The sequence below is a fragment of the Papaver somniferum genome, chromosome 4, assembly GCF_003573695.1.
Source record: "Papaver somniferum cultivar HN1 chromosome 4, ASM357369v1, whole genome shotgun sequence".
NCBI classification, from domain to species: domain Eukaryota; kingdom Viridiplantae; phylum Streptophyta; class Magnoliopsida; order Ranunculales; family Papaveraceae; genus Papaver; species Papaver somniferum.
Window position 1 is genome coordinate 6,215,372 of NC_039361.1, and position 22,065 is coordinate 6,237,436.

At 35.4% G+C, this 22,065-nt stretch overlaps 1 non-coding gene across 1 annotated transcript; it reads left to right on the forward strand.

Annotated features, from left to right (window-relative positions):
- Positions 1 to 10,477: 10,477 nt before the first annotated feature.
- Positions 10,478 to 10,550, forward strand: TRNAA-UGC. Its single transcript has one exon. It is a non-coding gene; the product is annotated as a tRNA-Ala (tRNA).
- Positions 10,551 to 22,065: the final 11,515 nt, after the last annotated feature.

The following is a 22,065-nucleotide window of genomic DNA, read 5'->3' on the forward strand; positions in this document are numbered from 1 at the left end:
TTCTTTCTCGATTGTCGTGATTGTTCTGGCGAATTGTCTCCTGAAGCTCTTGTTCTTCCATTTCCGCGCTCAATATTTCACGTTCACAAATTAAATGTGCTTGTTCAGCATAATGTCTTTCAATTTCTTCTTCAATCGTTTGTTGATTTCTTTGAGTTTCTCTCTCATGTAAAATTCTCCTTCCTTCCTCTCGATTTCCTTCGCCATCTTGATCATTTCTTCCTTGACGTTGTCTATTCTCTTGATTTCTACCATTTTGCCTATCATCAAAAGTTTCATTTTGTGGAACATAATGATCATCAGTTCTTTCTCTATTTTCGCGATATTTTTCATTAGGATTTGATATTTCTTCTTGAATATTGTTTCCAACATTAGTTGTGGGTGAGTTTCGCCTCATCTCTCTTCTAGTCGATCTTGAATATGATTTTGTAATACTTCTCGATCTTCTACTCTGTAGTCTCATATTTTCCATCCTCAATTCGTTATTTTGGCTTGTTAGATTTGCACGTTCTTCTGCCTCAGCTCTTCTTTCTTCATGTATTCTTCGTCTCAACGTTTCTAACGCTCCAATTTCCTCCTCTCCATGAATTATTCCTTCATCTGCCTCTTGATTTCTCTCTACCTGTCTATGGTTTCTGGTTTGCTGCTCTTCTTCTACTTCTTCTGCGGAATTTGATTGCCAAGTGTGTATACTCACCCTATCATAATCTATATTCCTTCCTTGTACTAGTGTTTGTTGAACTGATGGTTGAATTTGATTTTCTCCATTATTTCTCATTATAGTAGATTCTCCCATTTTCCTTCTTTCTCTTCCAGCAATTCTCTTGCTTCTTCTAACAGTAGTTGGTTGTTCTGATGTATTTCTTCTTCTAGCCATTTCTTCAATGTTAACAAATTGCAAGAAATTATGTAAAATTCTTAATCAATCACTCTAAATATTCACAAATCTCAATATTAATCTTCAATTTTTTCTAGAATAATCTTCAATGTTCCCTGTTTCTAGCGCCATTATGTAGTTGCAGGAAATCCTACACTATACCCCTCGATTAGCTGTCATCCACTATGTACTCCTCTATAAATAGTCGTTCAGTTGTAAAGGAAAGGAGAGATCGTTTTCTGAGTGAGAAGCAAGTAAATAGGAGAGAGAAAATCTAGAGCAGGGGTTATTCTTGATTCCTTTATCTTTTTTTGTAAGATTGTTCAAAGATTGATCAATAAAATTAAGATTGTTAGTCTAAAATAAGTTGAATGTTAATGAAATCTTGTGAGGGGTGTAGTGTAGGATTTCCTACAACTACACTACCCATTTCAATTGTGGTTGAGTTAGAGGTCTAAAACGTATTTTGCATACGACTAGCCTTGACCAATTTCACTCAGTCCGTCAAAATTAGTTGACTAAAACCTTGAACGTCCATCAGGTTTGACTCAAACCATAGGATTTCAGTGAGGATTGCTCATAAATTATCGACGAATTTCTAACCTAAAATAGATTATATACGTACTTTTTTTTAATGTGAATAAAATTCATTTAAATTATTTTTACATAACAAAGTTGTTAGTTGGCAACCGAGCAACAAGATGGGCACCAACTCTCTTTTGAATATCAATACCCAATCTATGAAAAATAAATCTACCTAAGCTACAGCCGGCGTCATTACTAACTAAGCAGTTCTTAAGACGCTTGAAAAACAAATAAAGTCTTCACTAAGCTCTCCTAAAGTAGTGAATGCTAAAACACCCAAACCATAACCATGTGAAACACATTCACTCAAGTATTTACGACGCTTGCGTGAAATTGCCTTCGAAATAGCCTGGCCCGAGACGAAAGAATGAATTTTATTAAGCTAAAAGAGATAATTGTCTGTTAGCAGAAAGTTTTCAATCATGCTAGGAGGTTTATCGAACCATACTATAGAAACCCTAAGAGCCTGTTTGGTACAGTTTTCAAAAACAGTTTCCAAAAATAGTTTTCAACTGTTTTAAAAACATACTCATTTTTTGTTGATTTCATTTTCTAAAAATTGTTTGGTAAACTGTTTTTTAAAACAAGAAAAATCAACTAAATCGTATCAAATGTAAAGATTCGTCTAAGAGATAGTGATATTATCCATGACTCACTTGCAGTCATTCCCCCGATCTCTTACTTTGTTTTGAATAGAAAAAAAAGAACCAAGAAAAAAAAGAGAAAACACAAAAAACAATAATTTGTTGTTTTCACTTTTTTGTTTTCAGAAACAGAAAACAGATAGAAAACATTTTCTGAAAATGTCCCTACCAAACGCGTTTTCTCCTGTTTTTTGTTTTCTCTGTTTTTAAAACAGAAAACTGTTTTTGAAAACTATACCAAACAGGCTCTAAATTTCCTATTGTATTTAGCTAATCTATCAGTAGGTTTATTACAAATTCTAGAAATATAATGACATTCCCAGAATGGGATAGTTTTAAGATGTTTAATGGCATCTAATAGAATGCTTTCGTTTTCCCAGGAGATCACTGGAGCTCGTTTGTTAATGTAGCTTTCAATTCCTCTTAAGTGAGTTTCGATAACTACATGAGTGTATCGCAATTACCTTCCCCATTTGACTGCATCAAGGAACGCCATGCATTCTGCTTGTTAATGTAGATTATATACGTACTTATAAATTATCGAACTGTAACGTTAAAAATGATAATTCTGTTGGTGAATATATGCCGAATTTTGTGTTGCCAAATTCGTATCACTAAATCGAATTATACACGTTCGTATGTCGTCCTGAATTATCTCTGAATCACGAACAGTTGACCTAATAGTAGAGAGAATTTACATTCCCTCAAAACGAATAATATTCGTATCTTTATCGTCTGGAAGTTTTCTCGTGCCCCAAATTGCTAACTAGGGTAGATACAACCTTTTTTTTTGTGTGTCTTTAATCTTTTTTGAACCTGGCTAGTTTGAGGCCAATAGGTTTTGTTCGAGGCTTACGAATTTTGAATCCCACCTAGACTAAGGGAATAAAGAGTGTCTAAAATAAGTAAAAATAGTAAATTTCCCATTATTAAAACATAATCCTAATCCTTATCCTGGAAAAGTTGAAATTTATTCAAAAAATTATCCTGACAAACTAAAACTAAGATTAAACTACATCTATCGATTCTAACTATAACGATCGAGTTAATAAAAATTTCATTATCTTTTCTCTAAAAAGAAAATAAATAAATTTAACATCGGCAATTAAACTCGTTACACTTAATTCAAAACTTAAATTACCATTCAAAATTGAAATACAAAAAAACTTTGGTTTCTGTGTTTAACCACAATCGGCCGATGTTCATGCTTGCATCAATCGATTCCTATAATAATCGTTCGATGTGCATGAGTACGACGACCAATTATTATGTATATGTTTTCTGTTTAAAGAACATCTAATCAAAATCAGTCGATGTTCATAGACACAACAACTTAACCCGTTTAAAGATACCCATTTTTCCTGTTAATTTTTTGGGCAATAAGCGGTGGATATGGTTATACAACACCCCTGACTGTTAACAATCTTATGACATACTCGAGTCACTGAATGAGCGTGATTTCCATCCTAAAATTCAAGTGATGTATACTCGAACTCAAAATGAGTATAAATTTATGAAAATTTGTATATAATCTTATAAAAAATGAGTATAGTTTATTCTCGAACTGAAAATGAGTATGAAATCATAATCATTCTTAACTCGAGCATATATGGTTTGTTACTTCTTCTATTTTTTTGTTTTGATTAATGGTATTTCGACAGAAAAGTTTAAACCAGGCAATGAAATACGAAAAGGTGACTTTTTATCTCCATATCTTTTTTTTTTCCGGGTAGTAGAGGTTCTTTCTAAGTTGATAAATGAAGCAGTGAAGAGGGGTCGGCTTTCTGGGTTTCAAGTCGGGGAAAATGGTACTATTATTTCTCAGCTTTAATTTGTTGATGATACGCTTATCTTTATTGATGCAAGCGTGGAATAAGTGAGAAGACTTTTGATCATTCTTGTTGTATTTGAAACTGAATTTAGACAAAAGTACAATGATAATTTTTGGGAATGATGCGGTGATTGATGCTTTATTTAGGGAGCTTTAGTGTAAGACGAAAAAATTTCCTTTTACTTATGTAGGAATGCCAATCAATGAACATTAGTGTAGTACAACGATGTATGAGTATATCTTGATCATAATGGAGTAGAAGTTGGCAACTTGGAAGAAAAAACAAATTGAATAAAGCAGGTAGGCTTATTCTTATCAGGAGTTGTCTTACGAGTTTAACAATTTACTACTTGTATTTATTTCATCTTCCGGTTAGTGTGGAGCAAAAGATGGTGCAGATTATGCGTAACTTTTTGTTACGTGCTGCAGAAGGGAGAAGGAAAATAGTTTGGGTTCCTTGAACCAAAATCTGTATGCCTAAAGAAACTGGAGGGTTAGGAGTTAAAGTTCTGAGGACTTCCAATTAATCTTTTCTGGTAAGTGGATTTGGAGGTACTCGAAGAACAAAAGAAGCCTTTGGAGGAAGATAGTTAATCAGAAATTCAAGAGGAACACAGAGTTGTTAATTCAGGATATCGACAATAAGCCACGGTGTAGAGGTGTTTGGAAGAATGTCATTAATATGGTTTCCACCATTCAAGATATGACTCAGTTTATTGTGAAAAATGACAGAGGGATCAGGTTTTAGAAGGATAAATGGTTAGATAGATAGAGATTGCATGACTTATTCGTGTGTTCTTTGCAATGACAAAAAGGAGACATATGATCGTATGTTTATGCATTGTTCCTACTCTTTTAAAATTTGAGATTACTTTATTAAGGATTTCAAGATATCTTGGTCTACGATGAGAACTCTGTTCCATTTGTTTGAAGTGTGGTCGACGAAAGCGCTTCTTGGAAGAGGTAAAGATGTGTCATTTGTTTGAAGCGTGGTCGACAAAAGCGCTTCCTGGAAGAGGTAAAGATGTGTGGAAGATTATCCATTATGATAAATGTTGGACTCTGTGGAAGGAGAGAAATGAGAGAGTGTTTGAGGGTCGTCAGAAAAGTACAACGGGGACTATTGATCTTGTACAAAAACTTGTAGACTTATGATCATGCGACACCAATTCATTCCAATTTGTTATCCCTAGTCTCATTTGGAGTAATTGGGAAGACCTCATGAGTGAGTGATTTCATTTGTAGCTTGTAAAAGATTTTTTTGTTTTGATATAACTTTTTCTTCGAAAAGAAAAACACAAAATCGATTGATGTTCATGTTCACATGTAGGCTGATCTGGGTAAAGCAAATTTCTTTTTTGCTACATGTATTTGAAGTTACAATCGGATGATTACAATGTCTATATAAACCGATTCCAGAATGTAATTTTTAAAGACATGGGCATCCAGTATCCACCGATTCTTAGTGTTCTTGGTGGATGAATAACACTAACCCATAAGGTACCATATTATCCACCTATTCTGGGTAAGTGTTATTAAAAAATTTCAAAGTTTTCATCAGCCATTAGATTCTTTCATGACCGTTAGAATATGACTTCATCCAATTAATTCCACTCCCTTCCCCTCGCTCTTTATCTTAAAAATTGAATCTTATTATTGGGGCTTGAATTTTTTGGAATTTGGGGGCTTTATGTGATATCTAACATCCTTAAGGGGGACTTAATTCTTATGAAAAGTCAAATATTCCCTTAATCTTTATTGTACCTAAAATCAAAACTAAATCAAATTTCAAAACCAAAATTAATTCACCAAACCCTTTTTCTTCTTCTTCTCAAAATCAAACAAAATCTTGGATTTCTTTTAATCAAATCTCCATCGATTTTCAAAAATGTTTATTAAGATTTATTCTCAATATGAAAAGATTATATGACGATTTGGATTATCATAGACTTGTTATGATTCTATTGTTTATGAAATTGTTGAACAACAAATTGAAGATTGAAGATTCGGTGAATGAATCTGTCCAAACACCATTAAATCCTCCAGAATGCTAAGAATTCCAAAACCCATCATTTATTTTGCCTTTAAATTGGTTTAATAGGTAAGATTGAAGAATTTAGGGTTTAGGAAAACTGGTCTAGCAAGGATTATGGCTAGGGGTTCTTTTCGACCTAGCCGTAAATGTGTAGCAACGGTTGGGACTCAAAGAACTCCCAATCGTAAAGTAGCTATCACGTTTGGGACTTTTCTAGCCGTTAATTGTTTTGTATCTGTAGAAAACAAGGAAATTTTCTTAAAACCGGTTAGGAATTCCTAACAGTTCTACTAGTTCCCCAGCCGTGAATTTTTGTGTCGGTCGGGTTGGAAAGTTTTCCCATCCGTGAAGTTTTATGTCAGTAGGGTTGGAAAGTTTTATTAGCCGTGAAGTTTCTTTTCGGATGGGTTGGAAAGTTTTCCCAGCCGTTGACCGACAAACATATATGTTTTTTTTGGCTTCCTAACCATAATGGTCTGAATGAAATTTTATTGTTTCTATATTCTTATATAATTATGTCATTTTTAGGAACCAAGGAAGAGGAAGACCATACATTTTTCACTAAAGTGAAAAAGAATACATATTTCATATCATAAACTTTAAAAAAAAATATCATTGCTTTGCAAACAAGGGTCTTAATAATAATGGAAGAAGTCAGCGTAGATACTTTCTTCCAAGACATGATAGAAACCATGAAGGTCAAACCTCTTGCCGTGGACATCCTCATAATCATCTTCGGCCATCTCCCATTAAAAAAACAAAACAATTTTAAGTTGGTTTAACATAAAACAACGTTTAATGGGCCAATATTGAAAAACTTACTCTTTGTGCACGTGGCATATTTGGATTGTTTATCTTTATGGATTCCATTTCGTCTTTGAAGGCTTCCAATTATGGAAAGATCTTCTCAATTCTTTGCTTAATGAGTTTCATCGATCTTCCATTACGATTTCCATCTAACGCCACAAAAAAAAAATTCGCACACGATTCCAAAAAGAATCGGAGGTTTCATCTATGTAAATGTTAACATCTTCGTAATGCTATACTACTATGAGCCAGAACCTGACGATTACAACATTTTCTTCTGTAGTATACGGAGTAACCATGTTTCTTCCTTTTTTTTGCAACAATTGTGTGAGAGACAGAGAGTAAGTGTGTGTGTGTTTTGGCACAAATTCTTAGTTGGAGAAGGGTCATTCTATAGCAAAAAATCACCCAACGGCTAGTTTTTGAAAAAACTAGCAGTTGCTCAAAAAACTCAACGCATTAACTCAATGCAGTTGGAGAATTACGGCCAGGAAACATAAAATATTCTAGCTGATATGACGGTTACATCTTGGTATTTCTAGGTTTCCCGGCCGTAAATCTGAACTCTCCCAGAAGTTTCCCAGCTGTTTCCAATGCATCTAGTTTCAACAAATTGGCTTAACGCTCAGGTTTTCAGCCAGGAAACATTGAAAAACCAGGCCGTAACACTTTTACCGGCTGGACGTATTGAAAACGGCTTGGAAACTTTTGGGAAAGTTCATATTTATGGTCGGGAAACCTGAAAATACCAAGCCGTAACCTGCATATCAGGCGGAAGATTTAATGTTCCTGGCCGTAATATTCTGCATTAAGAGTGTGTGTTTTTATAGTGTTATGGATTGGAAACGGCTGGGAATTTAATGTTCCTAGCCGTTACGGATTTAACGTCACAAAATTGGTTAAAAATACCAAAATCAACAATTCCTGGGTGAAAAAGACATTTAGATTTTGATACTGTTTAAATGGACAAAAATGTAAAAATAGCCAGGATGTAAACAGTTTCATCCTACCTATTTTCAAATATTTTTTCTTATTTTTAATTTATATCATGATACATCCATTGTCATCGTTGCTATTTTTTAAGTTTAAGTCAGGATGAATCCAGTTTCAACTTTGCTATTTTTTTGGTGTCCATTTCACCCATAATAATATTTACTCGTCCATTTGAACCATGTTTTAAAAATATTTGGATAAATGACCCATTTTCCGTCTTAACGTTCCTGGCCGCTCAAGCCATAGCTGGAATTTAATTTATGTTCCATGATAAGAGCCCAAAATATCCACATGATACATTATAGATAAATATGGGCAACCTATTGCAACATCGTCACCAAATTCATGTATGCTTCTATCAACGATGATTGTAAATTTCTAATTACGACAATCGAGTATAATGAATCAGGTTCATATTAATCAGGATGGTCGTGATTCCGTGAAACATATACTCCCTCCGTCCCTAATTAGATGACCTATACCATAAATAAATGGAGGGATAGATTAGTATTATTATAAGAAATATATAAAATTTGATAGCCATATTTATATTCATTAGATGTGTGTTTTAATATACTTTCCGATGATACAAAGATTACGAAAATCCGTTATATAGTTTGAGAGATAAATCATTTCTAAATTTACTAGTAAATTAAATTTTAACTAAGTCATCTAATTAGGAACGGAGGTAGTATAAGTGTACAAGTGTTTCCTCTGAAACTAAAATCAAGATGAATTTGGTGAGGAGGTTTCAATACGTTACCCATTTACATCTATACATCTGTAGAGCATTATGTAAATATTTTCGGCTTTTATCGTGCAACATAAGGTACATGTGTTCCTCTTGATACTAACATCAAGATGTTTATACAAGAAATTAGACCTCGGGATAGCATCATCATTTGCATGCCACTCGCATGGTAGCAGCTTCTTCACTGGTAACCTTAAAAAAGATTGCCTCTTTATTTTTTTTATTTTTTTTTGGAAGCATAAGAGCAGTTCCTATGGCAATGAACAAAAATAAAAATTTGTTCAGCCACGTGGATGAACAAACTGCATTTTTTACTATGGGAAACAAGATAAAATGAACAAATATGATATTTTAGGATCCCACTATTGATTTTATTAATATAAACTAATAAGAGTTGGGTCCCACTAATCATTTTATTTATATAAACTACTAAGAGTTTGGTCCCACAAATTATTTAACTACAGTCGAACCTCGATAAACGAATGTTCGATAAATGAATAACCTCGCTAAATGAATAATTTTTCCGGTCCCGACTTGGGCCAAGGTGATAAATGAATAACCTCGCTTAATGCATTAATGAATAAAAAAAATTGAATCTTTAAAGGCCCTATAGAAATATAAACGAATAACCACTGAATTATATATAAAAAATTATATAAAATAAACCAAAATATATAATCAAAAAATTTTACACAAAAATACATGTAGGAATGAACTCAAAAAAATTCATTTATGGTTGATTTTCTTTTTATTCTACCCAAAACAAAATGCACCGTATCTTTAATTTTATGCAATGCTTGTACAATTTCTGGAATATTTTGCTCGTGGTGTAGCAATAATTTTTTAAAGTGACCATCGCTTGAAGAACATCTTTAGATGACACATTTGGTACGACGCTACTATCATCTGGTTAAGGATCATTCTCATTATTCATTATTGACTCAATAATTTCTTCGTCTGTTGGAGACTCCATAACTGCATCATTCTCGTTAAGATAGTTCAAAAGATGTTTGACCTCCATTTACATTTCTATAACGTAAATTAGAAATGACACCAGTTAATTCAAAAGTGAATGAATGTAATTGAATTATTGATAATAATTTTGACCAATATTTCCTAAGTATACTTGTACATTTTCTCCTATACAATTTAACTTCTTAATTAAGAAAATATTGTTTAAATGAATAAACGTTTATTTATCGATAAATAAATAACCCCACCAAACGAATATTTTTTCTTGGTCCCGAGAACATTCATTTATCAAGGTTCGACTGTAATAAAATAAATAATAAAAAATAAACCTTAATTATAATAATCAAGTTTTGGAGAGAGAATATGTGAGAGGCGACATCCATTCTATCTCCAGCGACATCCATTCTATCTCCGCGTCATGATGGGTGTCGCCCGAGTTGTTGGTGATGGCGCGCGTCCTTGCAACAGACGCGCATCTGATGGTGCGACTCGATGTTTAAATGAACAGATCTGTTCATTTGAACATCCATTTTCTTGGTTTGTTCATCCTATAATGGGATCAAAATGAACAAACTCTAAGTTTGTTCATCCCATAGAAATTGCTCTAAGACGTCTCATTGATCTCTATACTAGTATTGTTTCTCTTAGTTTTCGAATCATAATAAACTATAAGATGATATGCACGGGATGTAAACCAAGCGTGAGAAATAAAATAAAGATTTTTGTTTCCCAACTCCAATACTCCAATGCAAGATTATAATTTTCTAACCTGTAGCTGTTTTATAAGTTTTTGAGCCATCCAGCTAAGATTTCAACAGCGGTTAATGAAAAATCATGCACTAACTTGATTAAATTCCTAAAAATCCGTATATACCGATCACGATGAACCAAATCATTAACTGGTTTTGAATGTTTAGAAATCTCTGTACCTTTTATGAACTCGAAAAGTTATATGACATTGAGTTTTCGTTCCTCCTCAAACGGGGATGTAGCTCACATGGTAGAGCGCTCGCTTTGCATGCGAGAGGTACGGGGTTCGATACCCCGCATCTCCATATTTTTTTAATTAATAGTTTTCTTTTTTTCTTTTTTTTTTGGGACATTGCATGATTCCCTTTGCTCCATTGTCTGCCGTGTCCTCAAAACGCACCCGAGTTGACTGAAATTAGGCTAGGCACAAAAACTGCTGCTCCCAGAAATCCTCCAACTCCCTGCATCATATCTCTTTTAGTTTTGAATTATAATAAACGAGGAAGCCATCACCCGCTAGAAGAATCTGGCCATTAGTAAGTAACTTCAATATTTCCTCTCACCCCGGTACTTGCTCAACTTTCAAATCAAGTTCTATACCATGGGTTTGAATCTGTCACATCAAATTTCAGAAGAGAATTTATGTTTAAAAAAAAACAACAACGCTATTTCAGAAGAGGGAATGTAAAAAATGAAACAAAAGCGCTAGAAAGCGGGATTGAACATGTGACCTTGTGGTTAACAGCCACACGCTCTAACCAGCTGAGTTATTCCAGCCATGTTGTTAGAAGCATTTCTGGCAAATAACATCCTTCTTCCAGAAATCAAAACAAAATCTATAATGGAAGATATCTAATGGAACTGCCACCATTCCAGAAATCAAATTGGCTTAATTCTCTACTATGCAAAGCCAGATCAGTTTTTTTTTTTTGCAATAGCAAAACTGCGCGACTGTAAACGTTTGCAATAACAAAACCGCGCGACTGGAAAGGCAGATTAGTTGGCAAAAAACAAATTGGGTTCTTTATTTGCCAAGACCATCTGAATTTCCCCTGTTTCCATCATGTGTATGTAAAATATCGCGACTTACTTCTCAATAAATATCCATCTTTGAATTCTACGGGAGAGAATCATAAATTTTGCTTCACGGGTCTAGAATTAGTCTACCTAACTGACCATATTGCGAGTTATTAACACAGTAAAATTCTTATGTGGCTGAGTTATGACTTATGTTTTGGAGAAGATAGGTTGGTGTGTTTTGTTTTTCTCGGGGTATGCCAATTTTGATGATTTGGTGGGGTGGGTAGATAATTCTTGGGGTATGCGGATAAAGGGGTACCGCGTTAGAGTTTCTGGGGTATATAAAGGAACACCCATTACCACTTTATAATATTTGGATTCGGGGAGGTAAGTCCTTACACACATGGTTGTTAATGGGGGACCAGGATTAGCAGGGGTCAGGATCGGATATAACAGTTTTGTCTCGTATAAACGGTACCACTGCTAATTTCGGTCCCCCGTTATCAGCCTTGCTTACACAGCTGTGTCCAAGACTCCAAGTTGGACTTGTTCGTACCAATCTTAGTGCGCTTCAATCCTCTGTTACGGAATCCCTTTATTCCTCTGTTCCAGCCAATCTCCGACAGCCACATGTCTCCAATTCTAACTACCTCTGTTAACAAATTTAGACGCTATTAAGTGACCAATTTAACGGATTTTTCTAACAGAGAAAAAAGGAAATACGTATTTCTTCCTTAATTATCTCTTCCTTCCATAGCATGCTCCAACATACTCCGAGTCTTTATCCTGGTACCTTACTGAGATACTCGATACAACGACCCATCTTAAGCAGATTATCGCAGTTCACAATCTTAGTGTTGTAATGTTTTTATGATGAATTTTTTTTTTGTGAAAATCAACGTTTCACATTGAGAACTCTGCGATGAGTTGTAGTGCTGTTCCAGCCTTTTTTCTTCCGACGAAACTACAACCTAACTGATGTACCATTTGATTTTAAGTGATTCAGTTGTTCTTTGCCTATTGTTTTGCTTATCATGACCTGTGATGACATCTTTGTGAAACATCACACTTAGCATACAGTAATCCCTGCTGTCCAGTCTAGGGAAAGGGACAGTGATACACCAGGCTTGTCCAACTCCACGCCGATAGTTTTACTAAATTAAATAATGGACTAGGTACGTTGAGGAAAAATGGATTATATCCATGGAAGTGTTGGACAACATTTCTCTGCAATTTTTTACATCAACGATTGCATTTTTCATTAGACTGTTCTTTTTAGAGGAAATATTTTCATGGAGCTGCTCAAAACTAGGAACTTAGTACAGAAGCAAAGATCTGATATGGCAACACATTTTGGGTAAATAAACGCAACTAATTATGGGGTTGTTAAGAAGATGATGATATTTGGATTATGGTAGTTGTAGAAAAAAGATAAATGGGAAATCAAATCTTTCCTTTCCTTTCTCTTTCTGTTAGAAAATCCGTTAAATTAGTCGAGTAATCACTCTAAATTTGTCAACAGAGGTAGTTAGAATTAGAGACATGTGGCTGTCGGAGATTGGATGGAACGGAGGAATAGAGGGATTCCGTAACAGAGGATCCGGACCCATCTTAGTGCAAGTAAAAGCCATTCATTTCTGAGCCCTCTCCCAGTCTCCCTAAATCTGCCTCTCTCTTTCCAACCTCCAAGGATATGAGTGGCAGGAGAGAAACCCCGTGTTTGAAGATTGATTTGATTGGGTATTGCAACAACGATTCATCCGTTCCTCTCTAATATCCAGCTTCGAGCGCAAAATAATTCACCAGAAGACAAACACAAACCCTAATTTAATAAGAACCAAGAAGCAATCATGTCCAGCCTTCCAGAAGAGATGTACCATGAAATCCTGTTAAGATTACCGTTGGCATCACTACTTGTATGTAAGTCTGTTCGCAAGACTTGGCATGCCCTAATCACTTCCTCTGATTTTGTTCATAGTCATATCAATAGTACCACCCAGAAAAATAACCCTATTCTCATGTTTGGAAGCAAGGACACTAAATTATTACACTGCATAGGTTCTGAGTTATTAGCATCATCAGTTTCTGAAATTGATGACCATGATGTGACTGAAATGAATTACCCGTTCAAATGTTTAGGCTGTAATGTTAAATTGTTAGCCTCATGTAATGGTCTGGTTTGCTTAGGGCTGTTCAATTACAGCATTAATAGGGACTTTCTTTGTCTTTGGAACCCAGCTACAAGAGAATATAAAGAAATACCCAGACCACCATTTGAATTTAGAGATAAGAAAGAACTATGCAGATCATTTAATGGATTCAACGTTCGCATGCGTGCTTGTGCATTGGGTTATGATCATAAGATTCATGACTACAAGTTGGTAACTGGTGTAGAAGCCCATGGGAGTAAGGATAGGACATTAGGACTCTAATCCAATTTTATACTTTAGCATGACATTCATGGAGAACTGGACCTGCTGTACCTTATCTGTTGTTTTATGGTTACTCTGGAGTGCTTGTTAATGGAGACTTTCATTGGTTAGTGGATATCTCAAAACCACTGTTCAGTACTCTCTTTGGAAATTAGTGACGAGAGTTTCGAAGAATTGCAACTACCAAAAGCACTTTTTAACAGGAGTGAGGTTCCGTGTATGGTTCTGGGAGTTTTGGAAGGGTGCCTTTGCGTTGCAAGCTCATATGTTAATGGTTGTAAGCTTGATATTGAAGTGTGGGAGATGCTGGACTATGGAGTTCAAGAATCTTGGACTAGACGCTATATCATTACTCGTGAGAGCATTTTAAAGGACCATATATATTCAAGACTCATATGGTCTTTTGTGAATGGTAAGATTCTATTATTGAGTTTTTATAGTCTAGTTTTGTTTGACCCAGAACAAGGAAGTGCCACAGAACTAAATATCCATAGAATCGCTTCTCGGGGAAACGTAAATTATTCTGAAAGCTTGGTTTCTCTCAAGTCTGGTACTTTGGTAGGGGGAGAAGGGGAAATAGAGGAAATAAGAGAAACCAGATGTATGAGAAACCCGAAGAAGCAAAAGATATAGACGGAGGAAATACATGTAAGCATTAATCTTGTCAACATTTTTCTATTCCCTCCATTAAATTGTTCTGTTTGATAGTATGTATAATGTGTATTTTCGTTAACATGTATTTTATATTTTCGTAGATGAAGAACTGCAAACCGGACTAGTCATGGCTCTAGAAGCACATAACAATCCGATTTTTCAGGAAGAGCTGGAATCTCTAATTATTGAATCTTGAGATGGACATTTGAAGTAACGACTGTGCTCCTATGTATGGACGTGCCTATACCAGGCCAGGAGAAACCATTCTGTTAACGCTACAAGTTCTAACTTCTTTTAAAGTAGTTGATTACATATGAACTTTAACTTTCTCATCAATTTATAGTATATGAGGTTCTTCTTTTGCAATTCATGTTTTATTTGATTCCAAAGATCAATCGTTTCTCCCTAGTTATTCGGAATTGTTACATTCTTTTTGATTATGCTATATTAACACTTCCGCAGTCATTCTACATCCTCCTCAATTATTTTTACTAAGATGCAAACAGATTCCAAAATTTGATTAGAACAATAGCTTTCTTTGCTTTGTTACAAATTTTGTTTGCTTTGTTAGAAATATGTCCTGCAGGCTCTTGGATGAAATATTTCTGCAATGCCAGGTGACAGAAAGAAGGTACTATGAGCATGATTTGTTCCCTTTGGATATGATTACACGTATTCCAGCATGCGTATTTTTGGTTTGTACACTATAGAACCATGTGTGTGAATTCACTAAGAGTGAGCAAGTCTGCATATTTTTGATATTTTAAGGTCAAAAGTAGGTCTGGTAGGAACTAGAAAACATGTTTCTCTTTCTTCAACACTTATGATCCCTAATGGACCTCTTATCTCTATGGTAGAGTACACAATAAAAGGATGGAGATCAATTTAAGTTTCTCGGTAGCCGTTATGATCACATCTCAGAGCATCTAGTTTCTTGAGTTCTTCAGACATCATATCTATTAGTGAAGAAGATGAAATAGAACGTCCTGGTTTTGGATAGTTTGTAATGAACGGTACAATATATAAAAATCTTGAATGAGTGTTTTTGTCTGGATTTGGCTACTGTTTAGATAGAATTTTGTTGTTTAGTATGGGAAAATTGGGAATATGTCGCGTTATCACTGATTTGTTTGGGGATCTGTCCTATAACGGAAAAAATACGCAAAAAAAAATTAAGAAATCTATCCCGAAGAGAGAAAAAACTGTTAACTTGTTAACAGCCCACACGTGGGATTACGCATGTGTCAATTTTACATTTTTACCCTTCAAATTTACATTTTTGCCCTTATGCGCCTAGGGGATTTTAGGATTTGACGGCAAGCGCTTTTGGTATGTCAAAATGGTTCCAAATTCCAATCCTTTTGGCTCCTACGTATATTATACTATTAATCAATATTGACCATCTTCCCATGTAGGAGTAATGTAGAGTTTTGATGAATTTCCTGTGTGCGATAATTTTAATGTAGTTGTAAGAAATCTTACAACTACACTCCACTATAACTAGTTCAATCTCTAGGTGATCATTATGAACTCTTGTTTTATTAACTAAAGAATAAGGATGTTTATAAAACGGATTCAAGTATTACAACAATTTTATTTGAAACCCTAATTCACTTTCTCTCTCTTCCTATTTCTTTTCCAAGACTTTTCCTAGAATTCTCTCGGAAACAATGACTCTCTCCTTTATATAGGATTTTACATAGTGGATGACAGCTAAGAATCCCATTATTTTCGGGATCACTATGCGACATACTCGCTCATATACAATCACTCATCTTCGCACAACATATTTCTTCGCACGATTCTTCACACTTTACTCGTGACTTTGCTGTGTGCGACGCCATTCGTTTAGGTTGTATTCTTTACTTCGCGTAGTTATTAAGGTGTGCGATATTTAATTCCTACATCTGCCTCTTCTCATGTTGCTTATTCTTTAGAGTGAGCGATGTGAGAAATTCTCCTCTTGCAAATCGCACATGCTTGTCTTTTTTCATTGTATTTTTCCGACAATTATCCGGGTTTCAAGTTCCTCTCTACACGTGTCGATTTTCTTACATTTTACCGGCTTGAACCGTCTTTAACCGGTTACTCCTTTTCATCTATTTAAGGGTTTTTCTACAATAATCTTTCCCTTCTTCTTCACTTATCCTCTCTCTCTTATTGCTATTCATCTTCATCTGTTATTACCTATTTCTGCTGTTGTCACTGATTTTTTCTGCTATTGTTCTTCCACCATGAACTCTGAATCAAAGTTTGTTTCCTTTCTTCATGATGACTATTGATTTTAACCATTTTTAAAAACTTTTTTTTTATGATCTAATTCCCATACTTCGCAGGAAAAGCTCTTCCATTAGCGCTCTTCGAATCATGCAAAAACCCAAATCTTTTTCAAGTGAAAATAAGGAATCGCAGAAGAAGAAACCGAGCATTTATAATGAATCTCAAAATAAGGAATCTCACAAGAGGAAGGCTTCGCATAATAAAGAAGTAAGAAGTATTTAATTATTTTAAAACAATATTGTTGCCTCTATTTCTTATCTACTTTATTTTCGCAGGCTTCCGATGTTGAGATGGTTGATGGTAAGAAGCAGAGAGTTAAGAAGTCTCGCAAACCCATAGCACTTTCTTCAAACCTTTCCATTCTAGATTTTAGCGCTACAGATGTTGTTCTTGTGTCCACAGCTCAGCTTTCGCATACTAGTCCTCCTATCACTCCGATAATAAGTCAAACTCTTGAAAAAGATGTTTCTGTTACGCATATATCTCCCCAGACTTCTGAGAAGAATGTTCTCCTTCACCAACAAATCCTCTTATGGATGAAAATACCTATGTTACTTATGAAGAACTTTTTAAAGAATCTCATGTGAACAAGGAATTTTCTCTTAGTCAAGTACTAAAAAACACTCCTCCTGCTGCCTCTGCGACTTCATCGCATGCAAATCAAGCTTTTCCTTCACCCATTAACTCTAGCTCTCAAACGAACTTTTCTCAAAAGAAAGCCCACATTCCAACAGATTTTACTACTCCGTCTTCTGTTTCCCCTTGATAAAGCTTCAAGGGATGAGGTCCTTTCTCAAATTTACCCGAGTTTCCATGTTGCTCTAGATGTTCTGGTAATTATCCTTCGCACCTTAACTTTTTCTTCTTTAATGATACTTCCAAGTCATACTAACCTCATCTTTTCTCTGTTTAGGATTCTCATCGTCGTGTGATGCTTGCTGAAAAGCATTTTGAATCTACCTGTTCTCAGTTGGAACTTTCGCAGAAAAATGTTTCTTTGGAAAAGGAAACACAAAGGATGAGAGGAGAACTCCAAATTTCAAATTTTGAGGCTGAAAATCTTCGCAGCGAAAATCAAAAACTTACAGGTATTTATTATTATATTTGAGTCACTTATCGTATTCTGTATTCCTTCGCATATGTTCATTTTTGTAAATTTCTTCGTGAATTTGTTAAGATTTAAACCATAAGCGAACGAATGAGAGATATGACTTCCAATTCCTTGATGAAGATACCCAAGCTAATTACGCGAAGTTGCAGTCTCAACTAAATCAATTAAACAATCAATATTCATATTCACTTGATCAGATTGACAATCTTTCCCATGAAAATGACCGTCTGACTCAAAAAATTGATTTTCTTAGTGATCAAATATCTTATTTTTCTAAATTGTCACACGATGCTAACTTACTTCATCAAACTTTATCAGAAGAAATCCATAGTCTTTTTAGGGAGAAACTATCTTTCTCGAAGAAAGAAGCAATGTTTGCACATCAGTATTCAATTCTTCATGAAATAAATGAAAACCAAACGCGAACTCTTCGCGTACTGAAGGAGTAGCACAAAACTTCGCTTAAATATTTGAATTCCCGGAATGAGAAACTAATTCAGAATAATATAAGTCTTTCTCTGAATAAGAATCAATTTCAAGAACAGTATAGTCAATTAAAGAATTCCTTTGACATTCTTAAGAAGAAGAATAAATCTCTTTCCTCTGAAGAAAAGAAAATTCTCTCTCGTCTCAGTGGTTCAGTTGGTGATGGATTTGATAAGGCAATGGAAAGTATGAAGGACAATACCCTTGTTTTTTCCCAATTCTTCCAAGGTAGTCAACAAGGGTTGACTGCCTTATTATGATTTCTTAGCGTTTTTTTTTTTTTTGCACATGATTAATTCTTTATTTCTACTTATGGTTATGTATTATTCCTTGTAGATTCTCAGAAATCGCACCAGTCTGCTGTTGCTCAATTGAATTCTGAATTATCCAAGGTTCGTAAAGAATATGCAAATCTGGAATTGTCTCATGGTAACCTTGAGCTCTCTCTTTCTGCGTTTCGAAGCAGAGAACGAATAAGGTTTGCATTTCAGAAGAATTTCTTAGAGATAAATGCTAGAAATCTTGAAAGAGCATCTATTCACAAAGGCCACTCTAGTGCCCAATCTATCATTGATGGAATTCTCTCAAGGAACTCTCTTCCAGCAGTAAAACTCCTTGTATGCAATGTGAGTGCGGATGAATAATATCCTGAGCCCGATAGTGATTTTGACTTTTTAAGCGATGATGAAAAAGATCTAGATGATGAAGAAATTCAGCAAGAAGGAGAGAAATCTGCTAATGAAGCCGGTACTGAGATTAAAAATCCTGAATCCAGTGTTAAAGTGTGAAAAGTATCTTGAATAAGATGCTACTGTTAAGCATTCTTAATTTCCCTTCTTTATTTTGTCTTATTTTGAATCTTCGCACGCTTGTTTATTGCAAGGAAGATAATACATTGTTGTTTTAATTCTCATACTTGCCTCTTATTATTTTTCTTATAAGAAACAATCGTGCGAATTTATCAATGGTTTATTTAATTTACTTAGGAGGTCTTATTTTTCCTTCCTATGTAAAGGTCTTATCTTGCCTCATTTTTGTGCGACTTGATCGCAGGCGGCCTTTGCATTTTAGTACATCGACCCATTGATCTCGTCTTATCTTTTTCGCTTGTATTATTTCCTCTTCAGGTTTGTCGCATAAATATCAGAAGTCTTAATACTCCCATGAGTAAAAGCCTTATGATATTTACGTCTTTTGACACAATTCAGCTCCCTAATGAAGGGTATCGTCCTAATCTTCCCCTCTGATAGCCCCTTCAAGGAAGCTTACCTATATATGGTTAAGATTATGGCTCTTCCCATCTGGCTTTTCGACAACCAGTTGATTTCGAAATCTCGCATACACTACCTATAGGATTTATGGCAGCAAGATTGCACCCTAGGTGGGGTATCTTCGAACCGAGTGCATCATAGTCAGGACTTGTCAAGAGTGGAAAAGTACGCTCCAGACGCCCCGGGCACTCTTGACTCAACCGTGTACCTCGACGCCCTGATCGAGTTTCTTCACTCCTTAGGAGAGCCGTTCTCACCTTAGTTTCTCAATCTAAGATTGTTATCTTAGACTGAAAGTTTAAGGTATCTCTCCCGGATGGGCATCATTGTTTTATTCTCACCCCAAATTATCTCCACAACTCAAGTTCCGGGGTCGGTGTAGCCTTCCTTGAGTCATGCATTCTAGGTCTTTCCGGCTATGACGCGCGATAGGTCTTACTATATTGCCTCTTGCATATAAGCGAACTAGGATGTACTCCACATTCGGATTCCTAGCCAATCTGATAATAAATATCATTTCTGTTGCCTTTTCTTATAAAGTCTTATTTTTCTTTTATATAATTTCTTAACTTTCAAGCGAAATATTCGCATCACAAACTTGTTTCAAAATATGACCTTTCAGGCTATTATCTTTTTATTCATGCGAATTGATTCGCAGGTGTCTATGGATAATATTTTTTCAAGAATTGCCTATTCCAAGGGCGATCTAGTTTACAGCCTGTATTTCGTCCTTCAGGATCCATTAATTCATAGGCTCCATCTCCAACTATTCTTTTTATCATGTAAGGTCCATCCCAGCTTTTCCCCAACTTTCCATCTTTCCCTTTTTGATATATTGGAATCTCACGTAAAACTAATTCGCCTGGTTGGAATTCCCTTACTTTAACCCGCTTGTTATATTCCCGAGCTAGTCTTTTTTGATAATTTTCCATGTGCTGCAAAGCGACTTCTCTTACTTCTTCCAAATCATCTAGCTTTGTTAAGATCAAGTCCGCACTTAAATATTTTTCCCAAGCTTCTCTTTTTGTGGTAGGGATGATCACTTGTGTTGGTAGCACTGCCTCTACTCCATATGTCAGACAAAAGGGCGACATTCTGGTTGCTTCTCTTCTTGTAGTTCTGTAAGCCCACACCACATTATGTACTTGTTCGCACCATCCTTTATTGTGCCCTTCTAAATTTTTCTTCAGGTTGTCTGCGATTATTTTATTTGTAGCTTCTACTTGTCCATTGTTCTGAGTAGATTTGCCACTTTGAATTTTGAACGCATTTAGCAGCATTGTTATATTCTCGCCTTCAAACTGCTTCCCATTATTAGACACCAATTTTGCAGGGATGCCAATTCTGCATATAATATTTTCAAAAATGAATGTGAAGATATCTTTATCGCGGATATGTTGAACTGCTTTTACTTCCTCCCATTTAGTGAAATAGTCTGTTGCGACAATTAGGAATCTTTTTTGTCATGTTCCTGGTATAAATGGTCCAACAATATCTATTCCCCATTTTCCAAAGGTCCACACATTTGTTGATGTATTAAGCATAGCTCCAGGTGCATGTATCTTCTTCCCATGACGTTTACATTCTTCGCATCTCCTCTAAACTTGTTTTGCATCCTCATGCATGTATGGCCAGTAATAGCCTTGTATTTTTTCTCTCTATCCCAGTGATCTTCCTCCACTATGATTACCATCATCCCCATAGTGCAATGTCTTTAGAATTTTGATTATTTCCTTTCGCGTAAGACATCTGAGCGAAGGTCCAATGAATGATCTTCTATAAAGAACACCATCCCTTAATTCATAATTTGTCGCACGACTCTTTAATTTATGTGCTTCTAATCTTTTCTTCGGCAATTCCCCCTTCTCTAGATAAGAGTGTATCATAGTTCTCCAATCCTTCTCTTCGCTCACTTTTTCTGCTTGTGTATCGTCTATGATCATCACATCTGTTTTCATTTCTTCATCCTTTTCTATAAATGGTAGTAATAGTGTTTGTATCTTTATATTCCTTGCGACCGGATCTACTAACATTGATGGTATGAACGCTAATGCATCTGCAAATCTATTATCTTTTCTCCCTATATGTGTCCAACTTATTTTTGGTATTTGCATTGCTAAATCAATAACCAATCTCCTATATTTTTGCAAAAATGATTGACTAGTACTATATGTGCCTTCTATCTGACGAATTACCAACTGGGAATCACTTGTTATACGCGCATCCTCAATCTTCATTTCAATTGCCAATCTTAGTGCGTGCACGACTGCTTCATATTCAGTTTCATTATTTGTGGATGCGAAGTCCAATCTGAATGAGTAAGCCGTTCTCGCTCCCGTTGGTGAAATGAATACAATACCAATCCCATTTCCTTCTCCATTGGAGGATCCATCCACCAAAATCTCCCATCTGTTTGGATTTCGCTCAGTTAATAAATCATTAAGATTTCCATGTTCTTCATCGACCTCCATCATTTCTTCTACATATTCATTTTCTTCTATTGGAAATTCTGCAAGAAACTCCGCGATAACTTGAGATTTTGGTGAAGATAAGATTTCATAGCCAA